We start from the raw sequence: 19671 nt of genomic DNA, 5'->3' as shown, positions 1-19671 counted from the left end.
ACCTAGAGGCTGCGCTCCACAACGAGAGAAGTCACCGCGATGAGAAGCCCGCGCACTGCAACAGAGAGTAGCCCCTGCTCGCCGCAACTAGAGAAAGCCTGCGCGCAGCAACGAAGACCCAACACAGCCAAAAATAAGTAAATAAAATAAATAAAAAAATAAGAAAAGGAAGGGGCAAACCAGCCAGCAATTGAGCAAGAAAAGAGGGGAGGTTATGTACACAAATTCTCCATTAGTAGGATGGAATACATTATTTTGTTGATTCTAAGACACACATTTTTCGCATTTTGACATCTCTGAAATTAGGATGCATCTTAACATCAATGGTGTGTCATAGTTTAAGTAGCAGGGTTTTTTTTTCTTAGTGGTACATAAAATAATAGAATAGCATACAATTGATGAAGTATAGTATTTGCTGATAAATGGCCTGTGGCGAAAGGAAAAAGACCAATTTTTCCCCCAAGACTTATTTGAGGAGTTCAAAGTACAAAAACTCTCCTCAACTAGCTAAGTAAATAGTTGACCATAACCAAGCATCTATCACACCAACTTGGGTTGCTTAGGGGAAAGGTCTCAGATTTGGTGTAGACTGGCCTTGGTTTTGAAATCTGGTTCTGAAATCTTAGCAGCTGTATGACCTTGAGCAAGTCCCTTGACACCTACATAAAATGGGGATAATCGCACAATCTACTAGCTATTCGTGAGATTTGGCTAAGTCAATACATGTAAATGCCTGGCATGTGGTAGGTAGATAATAAAGGTTAGTTCCCAAGTATTTTTAAAATTAATTTTACCCCACCTCTTTCCCAAAAAGGCTTGAGGTGGTTTATAACCAAAATAAGCTAATAAAAATACAAGTAGAAAGACAAAGTAGGGTCAAGGAAAAAGGAGAAAGAATATATGCTATCGCTAAGTGTTGACAAAGTTGCTATAATTGAGAGACAAATCTGGCTTACTAGCAACAGGGCAAAATGGTAGTTCTCCATTTCAGAAATGTGGAAACACTATTTCCTTGGTGAAGGATGGGGGGAAAAACTTTACTCTGGCCCTAAATTTTAAAGTAGCTTCTCATGTAAATGTTATTCTTATATCTTTACAGTGTTTTATCATTTACAAAGTTCATAGCTACTATCTCATTTGATGCGGTATTAACTCCGTTTTATCTCCATTTTATGGATTCATTCACCCAAAGAAATATTTATCAAGTACTTACTATGTGCCAGACACATAAACAAGAGGAAAGGCCAACTAACCATTCTATTAATTAGTTAGCCAGCTGATTAGCTAACCAGTTACTAACTGCAAATTCACTAACAAATGACCTACAAATGTACTAATTAATCACCTATATAATCAGTTCCAAAGGGAGCAGGGGCTACAGGATAAGCTAGAGAATCCCAGTCAGTACAATAAGGTGGCTTGTCCAGAACCCAGGGTGGGTTTGGTTGAAGATGATTACTTGAGTTGGCACCATACTGTAGTAAAAAGCAATTACATTTTTTTTTTAAATCCTAGGTTTTGGAGAATTTAATAAATACCAATGTCAAGCCCCAACCCTGACCAACAGAGTCAGAACCTCTGAGAATAGAGCCGAGGTTGAGAACCACTGTTCTGTGCCAATCATGGAAATCCTGTTCCATGCTCTCATAGACTCCCTTCCTTGTAGCTAGGAGTGGTCATGTGACCCAGTGTTGGCCAATGAGGCCTAAGCAAAAGACTGGCGAGGAGAAAGGATGTGGAGAATTTTTTGCTTTCTTGAAAAAGGGGAAGACATAGTCTTCTTTTCCCCTGTGGATGAGATCCTTGGAGTTCTCACTCTCTAGAGACCTTGAGGCAAGAAAGATAAAGGCCAATATGCTAAGGATATCAGAGCAAAAAGAAAGCGTCTGGGTTCCTGATGGCATCACTGAGCAGGTAAACCTGCTCTTGTAATGTGAGAAGAAATAAACCCTATTTCTTTACATCATTGTTAGTCTGAGTCTCTGTTATTTACAGTCTTACTCCTGAGGCATATGCAAAGGTCCAGCTCAGTGCTGAGTGAGTCCCTGGGCATTTCATAGTGAAAGATACATATCTTAGTGTCCATATGTGTTCTTATGCTCGTGCACATACCTTCTCATTCAAATCCAGGAAAGAACATCCCTCCACACTGCCTTCCCAGCCATGTTATTCTATGTGTGTTATAATCTAAGGCCTGGAATCCTTAGTAAGTCCCCCGAAGAGGAAAGATGGGTGAGGCAGCAGGGACTTCACCTGTCCCCTGTGGCTTTATTGTTACCCACTAACCCCAAATCTTGGTTCCAGATTCCCCAGCCCACATCCCGTTGAGATGATCAAACTCAGGACAGCTGGAGTTGGGGCAGGAGCTTGCGCTCACTCTGGAAATTGGAGGATTGACTAAGGAGAATGGGTAGTGGGTGGCAGCTACTGCTGCAGGTGCTTCCCCTCTTGCCACACGTGCAGCTCTGCACACCTGACCTCTCACCCTGGCCTCCCAGGCCTTCTCCCCCAAAGAGAATTAGGAAACTTCCAGTTAGAAGGAACTGAGGACTGGGCTGGCCTGATCCTGGACCTGGGTGAGGTAAGCTGGTCTGAGCCCCTCCTCAGGACTGAGGACAGGGGCGGTGATTCACCAGTAACACAGGTGGATTCCTACTATAACTCTCACTTGAGGAACTACAGGGATAAGGAATGAATAATCACATCTGGGTTTTGCACAGTCACAGGTAGCAATATAGACCTTCTGTTCCAGAGTCCTTATCAGTAGGTGGATTCACTGTAGACGATCACACTTTCTTCCCCATTACACTATATGCTCCTGAATTGCCACTTCCTTCCATTTCCTCCAGTAAGACTTCTCTGAAATACACATTTATTTTACAATCTGTCCGAGGAAGGTATATCCGCTAGGGTTGTGTTAGGTTAAAAACAAAATCCTAAGTCAGAGAAATTATTTAATGTTTCAATCCCCTCTGCCCCTTCTTTCCTCCTCTTTCTCCCTTCCATTCTTCCTAAGCATAGATTATCCAAAACTGGCTTTTAATTTGGGCCCTCAAGGATTTCTTTGAACCAGGGGCTGAAACAAATTAGAATTCAAGAATGAAAATATGTGCACTATTAGAAAGCCCTTGGAATTTGAAGTTTAAAAGCCTGAATTCTGGTCCTCAACATGCTGTTTATAGAGGGACCTAGAGCAAAATCTGCTTTAAGCCTCTTTCCTCATCTGTAAAATGAATTTAATAATAACAGCCACCTTACAGGGTAGAAGAAAGCATGAAGTGACATCACATAGATAAAAGTGCTTCCTGAGAAAAAGAAAAAAAAAAAGTGCTTCCTGGCTTCCACCCCTCTTGCTGCAGTTGGTCCATTTTCTGCTTCTAAGCAATCAGAGGCATACCCCCGCTGTTAACTGGTCAGACCTCCATACTAAGTTTCCATTCCCTCACCCAAAGCTGGGCGGATGGAGCTGCCCAAGGAGCCCTGGGCTCAGGCGCCATGCCAACACTGGCACTGAACAGGGCACAGACCCCAGCCTGTGTGTTCCCGGGACGTAGTGCCCCTGACTGTGGCTCTTCTAGAATTCAACAAGACCTTGTTGAAGGCTGGGGTCTGTGCCCTGTTCAGTGAAGGCTGGAAGAAGTCCAGAGGCCCGACCCCCACGTCCCTGCATTTTCTGAAGTTTCTCCTTTGAACACATTCCTTTATTTATTGGGACTCATTTAACCTCAGCCATATCATTTATTTGGTAACTGTCACTCAGCCTGCTCTGGCATTAACCTCATAATCCTATTGATTTTCTCCAAGCTAGTTGGGGGCCTTCTCTACTTCTCCTTGGGCCAGCTGGGGCTGATTCCCAGTTCCGGTCATTACCGAGAAAGAGGCCCCAGACGGGTAAGGACCTGCCTGGAGGACCATCTGGGGGTTTCTTGTTTCCACCTTGGCCCTTCGAGGCTGCGAGAGACAAGATTGATGAGGCCCTGGTTGCTTAAGCGTGAGGTAAGGCGGCTGAGCGCTCACCTACACCACAAGGAGTTCCCTGACTGGCTACTGAGGCCGTCTTTCAGCACAAAAGACCTGCGCTTCACCAATCGCAGTTTCGCTTGGCCAGGAACCCCGCCTCTGTCCGCCATCTTGGATTCCGGAGGGCCCAATCACTGCGGGGGAAGCAGGGAGGGTGGGGCCGAATCTGCAGCTCGCACCGAAGTGGCCACAGGCTTGTGCCTTCTTGCCATCTGCAGCCCGAGTCTGGCCCCTCACAAGCTGCGGCTGCAGCTCCCAGACACCACCCCTGCCCGTCGGCAAGGGATTAGTGTCCGTCTGTCGTTTGGGACAACCTTGGTGGGGGTTGTCCCAGACCAGGGCCTCCCCTTCGCCATTCCCCAGGACCACTCTCTCAAGAATCCAGCTTGGGCAGAAGGGATTGTGTTAGGGGGTCCAACAGCCTGGGGTGCTGTCTCTCCCAGAGCTGAGTGGGGTGACGGGAGTCCCCTTCCCCACCAGGCTTGAGCCACATGTGCTGGGAAGTTCATTTCCCCTTGTTCTGCAGAACGGGCTCAGGGATTGACCCCAGGAGTGACCCCAGTGTCAGGAGGTATTAATGATCTCCATACGGGCAATAAACAGGCAGACCGGCTGGCTTGGTGTGGAGGTGCCCTGGAATGGGGCCGCCTCATTAGCCTCACATTCGCTGGAGGGTAGAGGCTTGATTAGCGAGGGCTCCCTCATCTGTCTCTCCTCCCCCAAACATCCTCGAGCTCCATGGGTACGTGGTTGGAGACACTGGAGACCTCCGGCTGGTTTCTCAAGAGGCAGCCTCTTCAGGTGTCCGCTCAGCCATTTGTCCACTTCTAACAGGACTTCCAGCTTGCTCCTGATAAAGTCTCCCTTGTTTTTAAAAGCCTGCAAAGGCCAAATCCATGCATTCTGAGTCACCTCACTTTTTTGTCTACAAGAACCCAGGAACAAGAAGACCTTCCTCTTCTATAACTTAAATCTCTCCAAGCCCTGTTTTCCCAAAGAGCAAAGGGAATAAGTAGGTGGTTACCTGCCTTTGGTGCGGGTGGGCAGTCTTTAGCCACTGCCTAGACTATGAAAAACACAATCTGGTTCATCACATCTCCCTCCAAATTCATTTCCATCAGGTTGGTTACTTGTTCTAGGTGTGTGACTTAACCTCCCAGTCTCATGGGATAGACAGACTTGTAAACAAATGCAGTAATAAAACAGGCCCAGGACTATAATCTATTTCCATATTGAGTGTGATGAGACTACAAAAGAGGGAATAACCAATTCATCCTACCTTGTTCCACAGGGTTCCATGAGGAGATGACATCTGAGTCCATCTTTGGAAGATGAATATGTATGGAATCCTGAGAGATAGAGGATGTGAAAAGGGACTCCCAGGAGAGGGGAAGCACAAGTACAAAGGCACAAAGGGCATATCTGAGGAGCAGCGGGGCTGCAGTGGTGGAAATGAAGCTTTGTAGAAAGGTAAAGTTTGGAAAGGGTCCTGTAAACCCTGTTAATAACTTTATCTAGAGAGCCATTGCAGGACACTGAGCTCCACAGAGACAGCACCAGGGCAAGTGAGAGCCAAACAGGTACTAGGTAACTCTGAGCCTCACTGAGGAAAAATAATTAAATTTAATTAAATAATTAAAATTTAATTAAAATTAAAAAATAATTAAACAAGGAGAGCCTAAGAAACTGAGAGGCAAAATGTTGTCATATGCATCCTTTGCGCAAACTTGCTGGGAGAAGCACAAGAAGAAGCACCCAAATGCTTCAGTCAGCTTCTTGGAGTTTTCTATGGACTATGTCTACAAGGAGAAAGGAAAATTTGAAGACATGGTGAAGGTGGACAAGGCCCATTGTAAAAGAGACATGAAAACCTGTATCTCTTATAAAGGGGAAACAAAAAAGAAGTTCAAGGATCCCAATGTACCCAAGAGGCTTCCTTTGGCCTTTTTCTTATTTTGTTCTGAGTTTCACTCAAAAAATCAAAGGAGAACACCTGGGTCTATCCATTGGTGGTGTTGCAAAGAACCTGGGAGAGATGTGGAGTAACACTGCAGCAGATGACAAGCGAGCAGCCTTATAAAAGAAGGCTGAAGGGAAAATATAGAAAGGATATTGCTGTCTACTGAGCTAAAGAAAAGCTGATGTAGAGAAAAAGAGAGTCATCAAGGCTGAAAAAAGCAAGAAAAAGAAGGAAGATGAGAAAGATGAAAAGGGGGAGGAGGAGAAAGATGAAGAAGATGATGATGAATAAGTTGGTTCTTTCTAAGTTTTTTTTTCTTGTCTTGTCTGTAAAGCATTTAACACCCCTGTACACAACTCACTCCTTTTTAAGAAAAAATTGAAATGTAAGGCTGTGTAAGATTTGTTTTAAAAACATACAGTGTCTTTTTCTGTATAGTTATGCTGCTGAATGTGTCTCTAGCTAACCCGGTCCTGGTGGTATTTTCAATGGCTGCTAACCTTGCGTGATACAGCGTTGGGATGTAAATTGGCATGGAAATTTTTTTTTTTTTTTCGGTACGCGGGCCTCGCACTGTTGTGGCCTCTCCCATTGCGGAGCACAGGCTCCGGACGCGCAGGCTCAGCGGCCATGGCTCACGGGCCCAGCCGCTCCGCGGCATGCGGAATCCTCCCGGACCGGGGTACGAACCCGTGTCCCCTGCATCGGCAGGCGGACTCTCAACCACTGTGCCACCAGGGAAGCCCATGGCATGGAAATTTAAAGTAGGTTCTTGCTGGTACACAATACAAATGAGTCATGTATGGGGATAGTTTTTTCATCTTCAGTTGTCTCTGATGCAGCTTATATACGAAGTAATTGTTGTTCTGTTAACCGAATACCACTCTGTAATTGCAAAAAAAAAATAAAAAAAGTTGCAGCAATTTTGTTGACAATCTGAATGCCTCTAAGTAAATACAGTTTTTTAAAATTAGTATTGTCCTTTTCCTAGGTCTGAAACTTTTCTTATTGAGAGGAAGCTTGTCTTTTGCCTTTGCCCATTTTGGATCACATGAACTATTACAGTGTTTATCTTTTCAATATAGTTAGCTGATAAAAAGCTTTTGTCTACACACCCTGCATATGATGAGGGTAATAAAAGTTGAAATGAGACCCAAAAAACTCCACAGACTCCCCCCCAAAACCAAACCAAAACAAAAACAACAGCAAAAACGTTATCTAAGGGCAATGGGAAGCCATAAATGGTTTTTAGCAGGAAACGTTCTGGACTGATCAGATTTGTGTTTTAGACAATGATTGCTGGTAGGGTGGGAAGATCTGGGAGTGAGGAAGAGTAGCAAGAAGACCAGTTGTGAAGGCAGGGAAATTATTCAAAGGATATTTGGGAGAAGTGGAGTAGGAAAGAGGCTGGAGTTTAGGATGTCTCTGGGCAGGAATATGGTAGACATTTGTGATTTTGCACGTCCTGGGTCCACTCCTCTTTTTCAGGTTCAGAACCCCAATTGAGTTTTAGGGGAAAGAATCATTGCCATTGGTAAAGTTTGGTGGGAAGAGTTTCAGTGAAGGCGCTCCATCCCCAGCCAAGAACATGTTAAATGCTTTCTTCCTAGAATTCTAATCTTGAGCGTAAGGGCAGAAAGAATGGAGGCAGAGGAGTTGAATCATCCTTTTCGGGTCTCAGCTTCCTTACGCATACAGTTGATTTAAGCTTCAACCAACACTACGTGGTAAGCAACAGTCCTTTTTTTTTAAATTTTGTTTTATTAAAGTACAGTTGTTTTACAATGTTGTGTTAGTTTCCACTGTGCAGCAAAGTGATTCAGTTACACATATATATATTCTTTTTCAAATTCTTTTCCATTATGGGTTATCACAGGATATTGAATATAGTTCCCTGTGCTATACAGTAGGACCTTGTTGTTTATCCATTCTATATGTAATAGTTTGTATCTGTTCATCCCAAACTCCCAGTCCATCCCTCACCCATACCCCTTCACCCTTGGCAATATGGTAGGTAACATTCTCATTCTAGATTCTCCAGTCTTCATGCCCTGAAGGAGCCATTCACCTACACCCACCACTCAGCTCCCCAGAGCTGCTCCGGCCTCCGTCATTTCTGAGCCTGGATTTTGAGGCTTCACTTCAAGTTGGTGAGTTGCTTCATCCTTCCAGTAAACCCCTCTCTGCTTAAGCCAGCCAGGTGCATTTCAACAGCTTTGACAACAAAACCCTATCTGGTCCTGAGGACATTAAGTGAGAGAAGAGGCAGTGGGCGTGGGCAGAAATAAGTTTAGTTTTAGTCGTGACAGGACTTTAGTTGGAAATACAGGGGCTGAAGATTTGGGACACATCAGTACACAGTGGGGTTCACACTGTAGCTGATGAGGCCACTAAGGGAGAAGTTATTTAAAAAAAAGAAAAGAAGGAGTCCAAGAAGAGAATCTGGAGGGTGTGGAAAAGAAGATAGGAAACCAGCAAAGTGACCCAAGAAGAATCAGTTAAAGGGCTGGCCAAGAAGGGGTGCAGTCCTGGCAGAAAAAGAACTTTTTCAGAGCAAGGGAGAGGTTAGTATAGTGTAAAATACCGGCAAGAGTGTCAAGGAGGAGAATGTAAATGATTGGCAAGGGGAGCACCAGGGACGTTAGAAAGAGCAGACTGAGGGCGGGGGAGAGAAGAGACTACCTCCCTCCCAGACTGTTGGAGGCTCAGATGAGCTGGCTTTGGTGAACTGGGAGGGGGCCACCAAATAAGAAGCTTGCACTCTGATTTCCCGGGACTTCTGGAAAGAGCAGTAGTGCTTGCCTCCTGTACCATCCTCCCCTCTCACGGGCATTGACAAAAATATGCTGGCAAGTTCCTACACCCCACTGGAGCCCTCACCCACCCAGAGGGGCTGTCCTGGGGAGCTCTGTCTCAGTCACCTAGGAGCCCAGGGCCCAGCTGAGAGGCTGGAGACAACCCTGCCGTGGCCCTGGGTTCCTGCAGTGGACTCTCCTTCACAGCCCACCCTTCCACCCCGCTGTCACTAGCGTCCAAACTCATCCAACTCATCGTCTGACATTAGAGCCCTCCAAGACCAACTCCAAACCCCCTCCCACCCCCGTCGCGCTTCTCAGAAACCAAAGTTCCCTGAACACAGCACTCTCGAAATGGCCTACACAGTCCTGTTTCTGCACCTTTGTTCACACGACACACCTTCTCTCCTTTGATCTCCTGCCTACACGCACACTTCACAGTTTCCGAAGCATCTTCACATACCTGTGTTCACAACAGCCCTGAGGAGTAGGAAAGGAGGAAGTGGTAGAGTTACGCCCCTTTTACAAATAAGGAAACTGAGGCTGGGGGGAGTAAAGGGACTTTCCCAAGGTCACACAACTAGGAAGTGGCCTGTGCAGACTTCTGGAGTCCAGTGGCTTCTAGAAGCCAGGCCCTGGAATCGTGAAGGTTAGTGCAATTGTAGCCTCCTTGCCAGCACAGGGCAGGCTGTTGGCTCCATGCAATTTGGCTAGAGGTGTTTGGGGGGCATCATGGGTGCAGTGGTCAAGAGCTGGCCTCTGGGTCCATAAGGCTTGGGTAACTTAGCCTCTCTGGGCCTCAGTTTCCTCATCTATAAAATGAACAAAACCCATTTACATCATCAGGTCATTAACTATTTGGGAAGCATTTAGAACACTACATAGTAAATAGATTTACTTGAAAGAAATCAGTGAACCCAGTGATTTAGGCAAGACGGCAACTGGTTGAAAAGGACTAGACCCAATCACTTGTCCACAGCTTTACAGTAATGTCCTCCTGGTAGGGACTCTGGCAGTCACAGCAGGCTGCAGAGGAAACCAAAGAGAGAACCGCTGTCAGCATTTTGCCGTATTCCCTTCTCTTCTCTTTTTCTTAACTTAAAAAAATTTTTTTAATCTATTAAATTTTAATAAAACAGACCTAGAAAATTCAGTCATTAACTTTTCAGATGAGAATCATTCTGAGGAACGATTGAGCACCTTTTGTGCATATTTAAGCGCTGTTGCCCAGTTTTTATAATTTTTCAGGGTTTTGTTCCCTTCCCAACTAATATTTAGTCCATTACTTGTGCTCTTGACTACTTGTAAGAGCAAAGAGGTGGAACAACAGAAATGTTCCTTACTTAAATGATGGCCACTTACCAAACTGCATGTGATCCAAGTTTTATAAAAAATTAGACTAGAGAATTAAACACTTTTTTCATATGTTTAATTGCTGCTCGGTTATCCTCTTTGGTGAAACTTATTACCTTTTTATCCATTTTCTTCTGTCCATTTTTCTATTTATTTCTCCGCTCTTTTCTTGCTGATCTGTAAGAATTTTCTGTATATTATTTATACCAGTCTGTTGTATTGTATATACTAGATATCTGTGTGGCAAGCAGCTTCTTTCAACCTGGGGGTTGTTTTTTCACTCTCTGAATGGATCTTTCGATGATCACATGTTCTAAATTTTAACATAAATTACTACAGCAGATATTTTTCTCTCAAAAAACAATTAGTTATATCTCTGCAAGGATCCATGGCAAGGTGTGACCAGTAGTTGTCTCAGGGAGGGTAGGGTTGTGGGTGTTCTGTTTTGCTCTTCTGTGGCTTATGTCTTCCTTTGGCTCATCTGTAAATTTTTCTGTAATGGATATGTATTGCTGTTTTCATAAGAAAACTAGAAATTAGAGCAATAAGAGCAATAATGAAGGGGCAATAATAAACCCTTACCATATGCCAGTGTATTAAATGCTTGATATGAATTCCCTTAATGGGTGCAACAACATAATGTAGACACTGTTATCCACTTTCTAAAGTAAACTTTTTATTTCAGAATAGATTTATAGAAAAGTTGCAGAGATGTGCATAAACTCCCCAGATAGCTCACACCCAGTCTCCCCTACTGTTAACATCTCACGTCACGTGAATATCGTGTATTTGTCACAACTAATGAACGAATATTGATCGATAATATTAACTAAATAAAGTCCGTCCATACTTTATTCAGATTTCCTTAGTTTTTTACCTAATGTCCTTTTTCTGCTCCAGAACCCCATCCAGGATATCACATTACATTTAGTCATCGTCTCTCCCTAGGCTCCTCTTGGCTGTGACGGTTTCTCCAACTTTCCTTGTTTTTGAAGACGTTGACGGCTTTAAGGAGTGCTGGTCAGGTATTTGTAGACTGTCCCTTGATCAGGGTTTGTCTCGTGTTTCTCAGGATTGAAGGAATCTCAGGATTCCTTCCTTTGGGGGAGGAAAGCCGCAGCTGTGAAGCGCCCTTCTCATCACATCCTATCAAAGGGACGTGTTATCAAGATGACTTATCACTAATGATATTGACCTCGATCACTTAGCCGAGGCAGTGTTTGCCAGGTTTCGACTAGACTAAACGTTCTCCACTCTCTTTTCACACTGCAGTTGTCGGGAAGAAGTCGCTGAGCGCGGCCCTCACTTCAGGAATGGGGAGTTCTGCTCTCCTCCTGGAGGGAGGAGTATTTACGTAAATTATTTGACGTTCTTCACAGTAGATTTATCTATTCTCCTCAAATTTATTTATTTTTTCAATCATTTATTTATATCAGTATAACCTCATGGATATTCATTTTGTACTCTGGGTTATAATCCAATACTGTGTTATTTATTTTGTCACATTGTTGCAGTTTTGGCCATTGGGAGCTCTTTCAGCTGGTTCCTGTGTCCCTTTGATATCCTATCATTAACATCCACCTTTCACAGATGAAAAAAATAAAATTGAGAGAAGATGAATTACAGCATTGAGTCACACCACGTATGACCATTAGACACCGTTGTCTCCTCTAAACACACACACACACACACACACACACACACACACGCACACACGTTTTAAGAAATTTTGGAGTTTGGATCAATTTTGCCCTGCTTGCAAAACTTTTCTAATTTCTCTTAATCCATAATCTTTGCTATGGTTTCCTTATCATGCCTGTGTGTGTGTGTGTGTGTGTGTGTGTGTGTGTGTGTGTGTGAACATCTAGTTTGTTCCCACAGATACTTGTGGTTATATATTAATTCTGTTTCAATAAATAAATACTTTATTGTTGGGCATTTCAGTTATTCCAAATTTTTGCTAATACATACAACACAGAGAAGAAATACTTAGCTATAAAAAAATTAGAAATTAAAAAGTAGATTTAAAATGCCTTGAAAAGATGGGCAGAAATGCTTAAAGACATCTAAAGGTTGCAAAACCACTTCGCAAGCAACTGAAAATTCAAAGACTTTCGAAACACTGGCTTTGGATATGTGTTCGTTTCCAAGGCCATCCTGCTGATCAGCCTGTTTTGGGCCAACTGCCAGGAGCCCATCTACCAGCCCCTCTTTCCCGGATAACCTCCTACAGCACATGTGGCCTGGACGCACTTCCAGACTCCTGTACGGTTCCTGCCCCCTCGGTCTGAGAGCTGCAGGGAAGAGCTTCCTTGGAGGAAGGCGTCACTGGCCCAGCACCATGATGCCGGCCACTCCCCCTCCTTCCTCCCGGAGGCCCTGTGATCTCGGCCAGGTGGGTGGTTTGCACCCTCATAGGTTACACCCTCCATCCTCTCCGCCCAGAGTTACCCTCCCTGCACCTGCCGCCACCTGGGTCACCCCTATATCTGCACACACCCTCCCATAACAACCCTGTGAAGGAGACAAGCACAGGAACCTGTGCCCAGAGGAGGGCCTGAGGAAACCAAGGCACAGAGGTTAAGTGAGCCAGTCAGAAGCAGAGTCAGGCAGAGCTAGAACCCAAGCATCTCCCTCAAAATCCAGGGCTCCTTCCTACTCCCTTGCTGCAGGGGTCTCTGCTCTGGAAACTCTTCTGTGATGGGAGATACTGGCCCGAGACCCTGCCTGTCTCTCCCTGTGTTTGGCGTGGTGTCTGGGCCCGTCTTCAAGGGCAGTTATCTCCTTGCTTCTGCCAACAGAAGAGGATGCAATGGAGAGCTGAGGGGTCCCCAGCCTCTCCCCTCTGACAACAGCATCAAGGCCAGGACCAAAGTAGGTAGGAGGAAACACAAGTGCCAGGGCTGACACCCTGGGGTGCACCCCGGTGCAGCCCCGGAGAACTTAGACCAGGGTTTCTCAGCCTTGACACTATTGATATTTGGGGCCAAATAATTCTTTGTTTCAGGGGCTGCCCTGTGATTGTGGGACATTCAGCAGCATCCTGGCCTCTACCCACATCCCTACTCCAGGTTATGAAGACCCAAAACGTCTCCAAACATTGCCAGATATCCCTTGGGGGGGGCTCAAAAATCACCCCCGTTTAGAAACACTGGCCTAAACAGACAACCACTGGGTTTTCAGGACAGTGTCGGCCTTGACTGCATTTTTTCCAGAAGTATAATTTATTCAATATGTAACCAACTGTGACTTGATTTGTATACATTTAAAGAACTTTTTGCATCGTTAAATAACAAATTTTTATCAAGCATGGTGTTCTGATTTGGGGGGTTTAAAATATGGTCTCCGTGGCATGTTCTCAAAGAGAGGACAGACCTGAACTCCGGTCCTTGGCCAAAGGTCCAGATCCTGGGGAGGAACCCGGCCAGATTTGGGAGGGGGTGGAGCTGCTGACCCAAGGTCCTGGGTCATCTCTGGCTGTGACACAAACCCTTTCTGAATGTTGTGTCCGCACTGCCACCACACAGCCTCCTGGTAAGCCGGCTTTGCCCATGAAAGCAGGATGGCTGTCTGCAGAATAGTGAGAGCTCACAGCAATGGTGACCTCGCCTCCCTGTGGCCTGAGTGAGCACAGGACGGAATTTAGCCCACCCTCACATCCATCTTCCTACCACCAGCCGCGTGGGTAATGTGCTTCCTAGGTTAGCACTGAGTTCTCAGGCCACAGGAGCAGAAACACTGTCTCATCAAAGGACCAATATGTTTGGCCCACGTTGCAGACCCTTTCAATAAAACCTTTGACCTTCTGAAAGATGGTGGGATTGGGGGAAGGGAGGTGTCTGTTTTTTGTTTTTCCCAGGATGGACCGAGTCAACTAGAGAGGGTCACTTCTGGCAGACGGGCCGAGGTCTGGGACTGGAGGGAGAGGAGGCGCTGGTGAACTTGGACTCATTGGCCAGAGGCAGGGTGGGCAGGTGACCCTCCCTTCCAGTTCAAAGTCATCTCATCTAGCTTTGTAAGGTATTCCCACCTATGCCTGAAATGGAGATCCAGTCAAGCACTTTCTCTAAACTTACCTGATCTGAAGATGTACCTGGGGCACTTGTTAAAAATAAAGATTCCTAGGCCCTTTCAGCAATTCTGACTCAGTAGGTCAGGGACTGAGCCCAGATGTTTTTAGTGCCTATAACAAACACCTCAGGCAAGTTGGGCAACACAGAGGAGGCAAATTCCTATACTTCGCCCTTGGCGTGTTATTTTCATCTAGCTCCTTTCTCTTTGAGAACTTGGCAAGTTCTCTTACAGCCCTGGGTCTCCTGAGGGTGGAACTTACCTTATCCACCTCCAGGGTCAACCAGGTACCTGCAGTGATGGATGTTCAGTACATTTTTGTGGACTAAGTAAGTTCTCAAATAGGCCTCTCCACATGCAAGTCACATGTACTATTTTTCTTGGAGTAGAGGATGCCGTATTTAGGATCCAAAGCTTTATAGAATTTCTTTTAAATCTACTTTATTGAGATATAGTTTACATACAATAAAGTGTACCCATTTAAAGTACCAGTTGGATGAGTTCTGACAAGTGTGTGCTACATTGGTATAACCACAACCACAAGATACAGAATATTTCCATCAACCCCGAGTCCCCTCCTGTCCCTTTGCAGTCAGTCCCCGCTGGGCCCCGGCTCCAGACAGCTTCTCTTCTTCCTGTCACTATAGGTTAGTTTGCATCCTCTAGAATTACACGTAAACAGAATCGTACAGTATGTATTCTTTCGCATCTGGCTTCTTTCATTCAGCGTAATGATTTGAGATTCATCCATACTGGTGGGTAAATCAGTCCTTCATATTGCCAAGTCGTAGTCCATTATATGGATATGACCCCAGTTTGTTTATTCAGTCACCTGTTGATGGGCATTTAGATTGTTTCCAGATTTGGCTGTTGTAAAGAAAACTTCTATAAACATTCATGTACAAGTCTTTGTGTGGACATATGTTTTCATTTCTCATGGAATTTTCTAGGACTGGGGTAGAGGTAGCCAGGAGTAGGGACCATCAGAAAAAGCCCTCCCTCATCTATTAAGTCAATAAACATTTACTAGGATGCTGATGTGCCAAGCCTGATCTACAGGCTAAGAAAGCCAGGTCAAAGAGAGCTCTCATGACCTTTCAGTGTGGTCAGCATCGTGGCAGAAATGCCCTCTGCGGAAGGGGCCAGCCCAGCCAAGGAGACCCAAGAGGGCCTCAAAAATCTTCAGACCACGTTCCGCTAAGGAGGCTTCATTTCGAATGCAGGTGTGCGAGGGAACATTTTTAATGGCTCGGAGGGAAAGACTCCTTAACTAAATTATCGCATTTTTTTCCTCTTAACGCCAAGGTAAATTTCCCTAAATGGGAGTTTCCACTGGGCAGAGAAAGAAATGTGGACAGACTCTTCTGGGAAAAGTGAGCCTGGGTAAGTTTTCTGGACAATCAGAAAGAAAAGTATATTAGTATATCACAAACTGGGTGGCTTAAACAGAAGACATTGATCCTCTCACGGTCCTGCAGACCAGAGTTTGGAATCACGGTGCCTGTGGAGCCGCGCTCCCTCTGGAGGTTCTAAGGGAGAATCCTTCCTTCCTCCTTCCAGCTTCTAGTGGCTCCAGGAATTCTGTGGCTGTGGCAGCATCTAATCCCTGCCTCAGTTTTCACGTGACCTTCTTCCTTGTGTCCTTTTTATTGTAAGGACACGAGTCCAGTAGATTAGTGTCCACCCTAAATCCAGGATGATATCACCTTGAGATCCTGAACTGATTACATCTGCAGAGATCCTATCCAAGTAAGGTCACATTCACAGGTACTGGGGGATAAGGATTAGCTATATCTCTCTCAGGGTGGGCAGGGGAGGGGACACAATTCAACCCACCGCAGAAGAAAAACTACCAAGAGTTTAAAAGACTCTGGGCCAGAAACTAAATAAAATAAAAATAATAAAAGTCAATATTATTTAGAGTTTCCTATGTGCTAAGAACCGTCCTAAACACTAGACATAAATTATCCCGTTTAAACTCCTTGGCAGTTCTGAGGCAGGCGAGATCACTCGCTGCAATATGATGACGGAGGAAACCACAGGTGGTACCAGATGCTTCATTAACATGTTCACGGTTGGTCGCACAGCCTACAGATAAGCGGCCCAGGCCCAGAGCCACTGCATCACTTTACCTGCAGCAGGTGTTGAGGAGAAGTGCGTCGCAGTGCAGACTCTGCCCCTAAAGTTCTTGGAGGTCTTGGACATCTTTCTCCTTTCAGGGCTTGGGGGAGTTCTGTGTAAGGGGTGGGAGTGACCTCTCAGAGCCTAGACCTTGGGAAGCGAGCAGAGGTGGTGGGTGAATCTACTGCCGGCTGGCTATGTCCACGACTTCTTTTAACCCTTGAGTCTGGGGGCCACCATTGAGGCAGAAGGGCCAGAGAGAAACCAACACAGAATCTTGGGAATAGAAGTTGAGGCAACATGTCTGTTTTGAAACATGCATTTTAAGAGTAGGGCAGCAGGTCCAGCATCCAAAAGGCGGCAAGAATGAGGGTGCGCAGGGTGAGGCTGGCTTGCAGCTGGGGGCTGCCTTGGGAGTCCCAGCCACCTGGGGAAGAGGTTTGCCCTGCCTGGGAGCCAGGATGGGCCAGGCACCCACCTTCTTAGCCTGGTATCTAGGAATGGGCTGAGGAAAGTAAAATTCTGAAAGCACCAGAAATGACCAGCTAAGAGGCAAAGAGGAAGCAGTGGATAGAGGGGTCCTCTCCCAGTTCAGCCAGTCCTCCTTCCTCCCACTTGAAGGATTTATTCTCTTCTCCCTGTTCTTCCTTAATCAATCTACTTTCTTCAGGTAATCAATGATCTACCCATTACCCAGATCAACCTAGGAAAAGCTGAGGCCAGTAACTGACCAACCCCAGCTCCAGTGTGGAGTTGAGCAGTTTAGAAAAGCAGTCAGCACACATTCATTCATTCATTCATAGCCCAGCCGTCGCCCTCCAGGTGATTCTGATGCAACTGCCCTGCATCATCCTACCCCCTCAAAGATTCAGGCAGGCCAAAGTCATCTCATTTTCTTTTATAATACGGTGCCCAGACTGGCAGATGAAGGAAACAGCCTCTCTCTGGAGTTTAGTAAAGCCTTTGAAAACTTTGAGGACAATGTGGGAAAATGTGGAGAAGACCAGTGAGGAAGGAGGCCGGATACAGCACGACAGTGTGCTATCATTCCAGAGGCACAATTAGGACCAATGGCAGTTGGACGGTCACACCCAAAGAGTGTTAGTTAACAGGTTAGTTACAAATCTGGCAGGAGATCTCTACTGAGGAGCCACAGGATTCTGCCCAGTTTGACCTTTTTAATCAACGCTGTGGAATATGGCATAGCATCCGCTCGGTAGGTGGCACAACCTGGGGGAGATGGCAAATACACTGGATAACAGAAGGAGGACCAAACATGATTCTGACCAATCAGAAAGAGATATAAATATAAAATCCAGCACAAAGTTACCACGTATGGTTGCGTAGGCTGTTGACTACCCAAGTGCATCTTCCGAGTTGAGGAACAAAATGGGGGCTGAAATTCAGCCAGCTCTCCACTCAATTCCACCCAAAAGAAGAGGACCCTTTTAAAATTTCACATTGAAGCTATTTTATGAATTTGCAGCAATGCTGGCTTATCATTTTTTCTACTGCGGTAAATATATATATATATAACATAAAATTTGCCATTTTAATCATTTAAAAATGTTAAATTGTGGTACAATATACATAAGAGTTACCATTTTAATTTTTTTTAAGTGTACAGTTCCGTGGCATTAAGTATATTCACATTGTTTTGCAACCATCAGCAATATCTATTTCCAAAATATTTTCATCACCTGAAACAGAAACTGTACCCATTGAGAAACAACTCCTCATTTGCCCCTCCCCCCAGGCCCTGGTAATATCTGATCTACTTTGTCTCTATGAATTTGCCTATTTTAGATATTCCATGCAAGTGGAATCATACAATATTTGTCTTTTTGTATCTAGCTTATTTCACTTAGTGTGATGCCTTCAGGTTTTATCCATGTTGTAGCATGTATTGGAGCTCCGTTCCTTTTATGGCTGTATAATATTCTATTGTACGTATATACAGGCATACCTTGGAGATATTTTGGGTTTGGTTTCAGAGCACCACAATAAAGAAAATATCTCAATAAAGCAAGTCACACGAATTTTTTGGTTTCCCAGTGCATAGAAAAGCTATGTTTACACTATAGTGTAGTCTATTAAGTATGCAATAGCATTATATCTGAAAAAACAATGTACATAACTGAATTTAAAAATATTTTATTGCCCAGAAATTCTAACCATTATCTAAGCCTTCAGCGAGTAATAATCTTTTTGCAAGAGTAACATCAAAAATCACTGATCACACATCACCATACAAGTATAATAATAATGAAGTTTGGGCTTCCCTGGTGGTACAGTGGTTAAGAATCCGCCTGCTGATGCAGGGGACACGGGTTCGACCCCTGGTCTGGGAAGATCCCACGTGCTGCAGAGCAACAAAGCCCGGGCGCCACAACTACTCAGCCTGGGCTCTAGAGGCTGCGCACCACAACTACTGAGCCCGTGCACCTAGATCCTGTGCTCTGCAACAAGAGAAGCCACAGCAATGAGAAGCCCGCACGCCGCAACAAAGAGTAGCCCCCACTCGCCGCAACCAGAGAAAAGCCCATGCACAGCAACAAAGACCCAATGCAGCCAAAAAATAAAAATAATAAATTTATTTTTAAAAATAAATAATGAAGTTTGAATTACTGTGAGAATTACCAAAGTATGAGACAGAGACAGGAAGTGAGCAAATGCTGTTGGAAAAATGTCACCGATAGACTTCCTTGTTGCAAGGTTTCCACAAACCTTCAGTTTGTAAAAAAATGCAACATCTGCAAAGTGAATAAAGTGAAGCACAATAAAACAAAGTATGCCTATACCATACTTGATCCACTCATCTGTTGATGGACACGTGGGTTGTATCTGCCTTTGGACTGTTGTGAATAATGCTGTAATAAACACTGGTGTACAAGCGTTGGTTTGTGTCCCTGTTTTCAGTTCTTAAGGGTACATACATAGGAGTGGAATTGCTTGATCATATGGTAATTCTATGTTTAGATTTTTGAGGCACTGCCAAACTTGTCCACAGTGGCTGCACCATGTTAGATTCCCAACAGGATGGACAAAAGTTCCAATTTCTCCACATCCTTGCCAACACTTATTTTTTATTTTAATTAAAAAAAAAATTCTAGCCAGCCTTGCAGGTGTGAAGTGGTATCTAATGGTGATTTTGATTTGCCTTTCCTTAATGACTAGTAATGTTGAATATCTTTTTAATGTGCTTATTGATTATTTGTATATCTTCTTTGGAGAAATGTCTATTCAAGGTCTTTTGACCATTTTTTAATTGGGGTGTTTGTCTCTTTCTTGTTGAGTTGTAGGAGTTCTTTATGTATTCTGGATATTAAATCCTTATCAGATAAATGATTT

At 44.6% G+C, this 19671-nt stretch overlaps 1 pseudogene; it reads left to right on the top strand.

The window, feature by feature from the left end:
- The first annotated feature begins 5688 nt into the window (after positions 1-5688).
- LOC132414231 (high mobility group protein B1 pseudogene) lies at positions 5689-6271 on the top strand (annotated as a pseudogene).
- The last annotated feature ends 13400 nt before the right edge of the window (positions 6272-19671 follow it).

This window comes from Delphinus delphis, chromosome 19, assembly GCF_949987515.2.
Source record: "Delphinus delphis chromosome 19, mDelDel1.2, whole genome shotgun sequence".
Lineage (NCBI taxonomy): Eukaryota > Metazoa > Chordata > Mammalia > Artiodactyla > Delphinidae > Delphinus > Delphinus delphis.
Note: the sequence above shows the minus strand (reverse complement) of the source record. Positions and strands in the feature narration are given on the sequence as shown.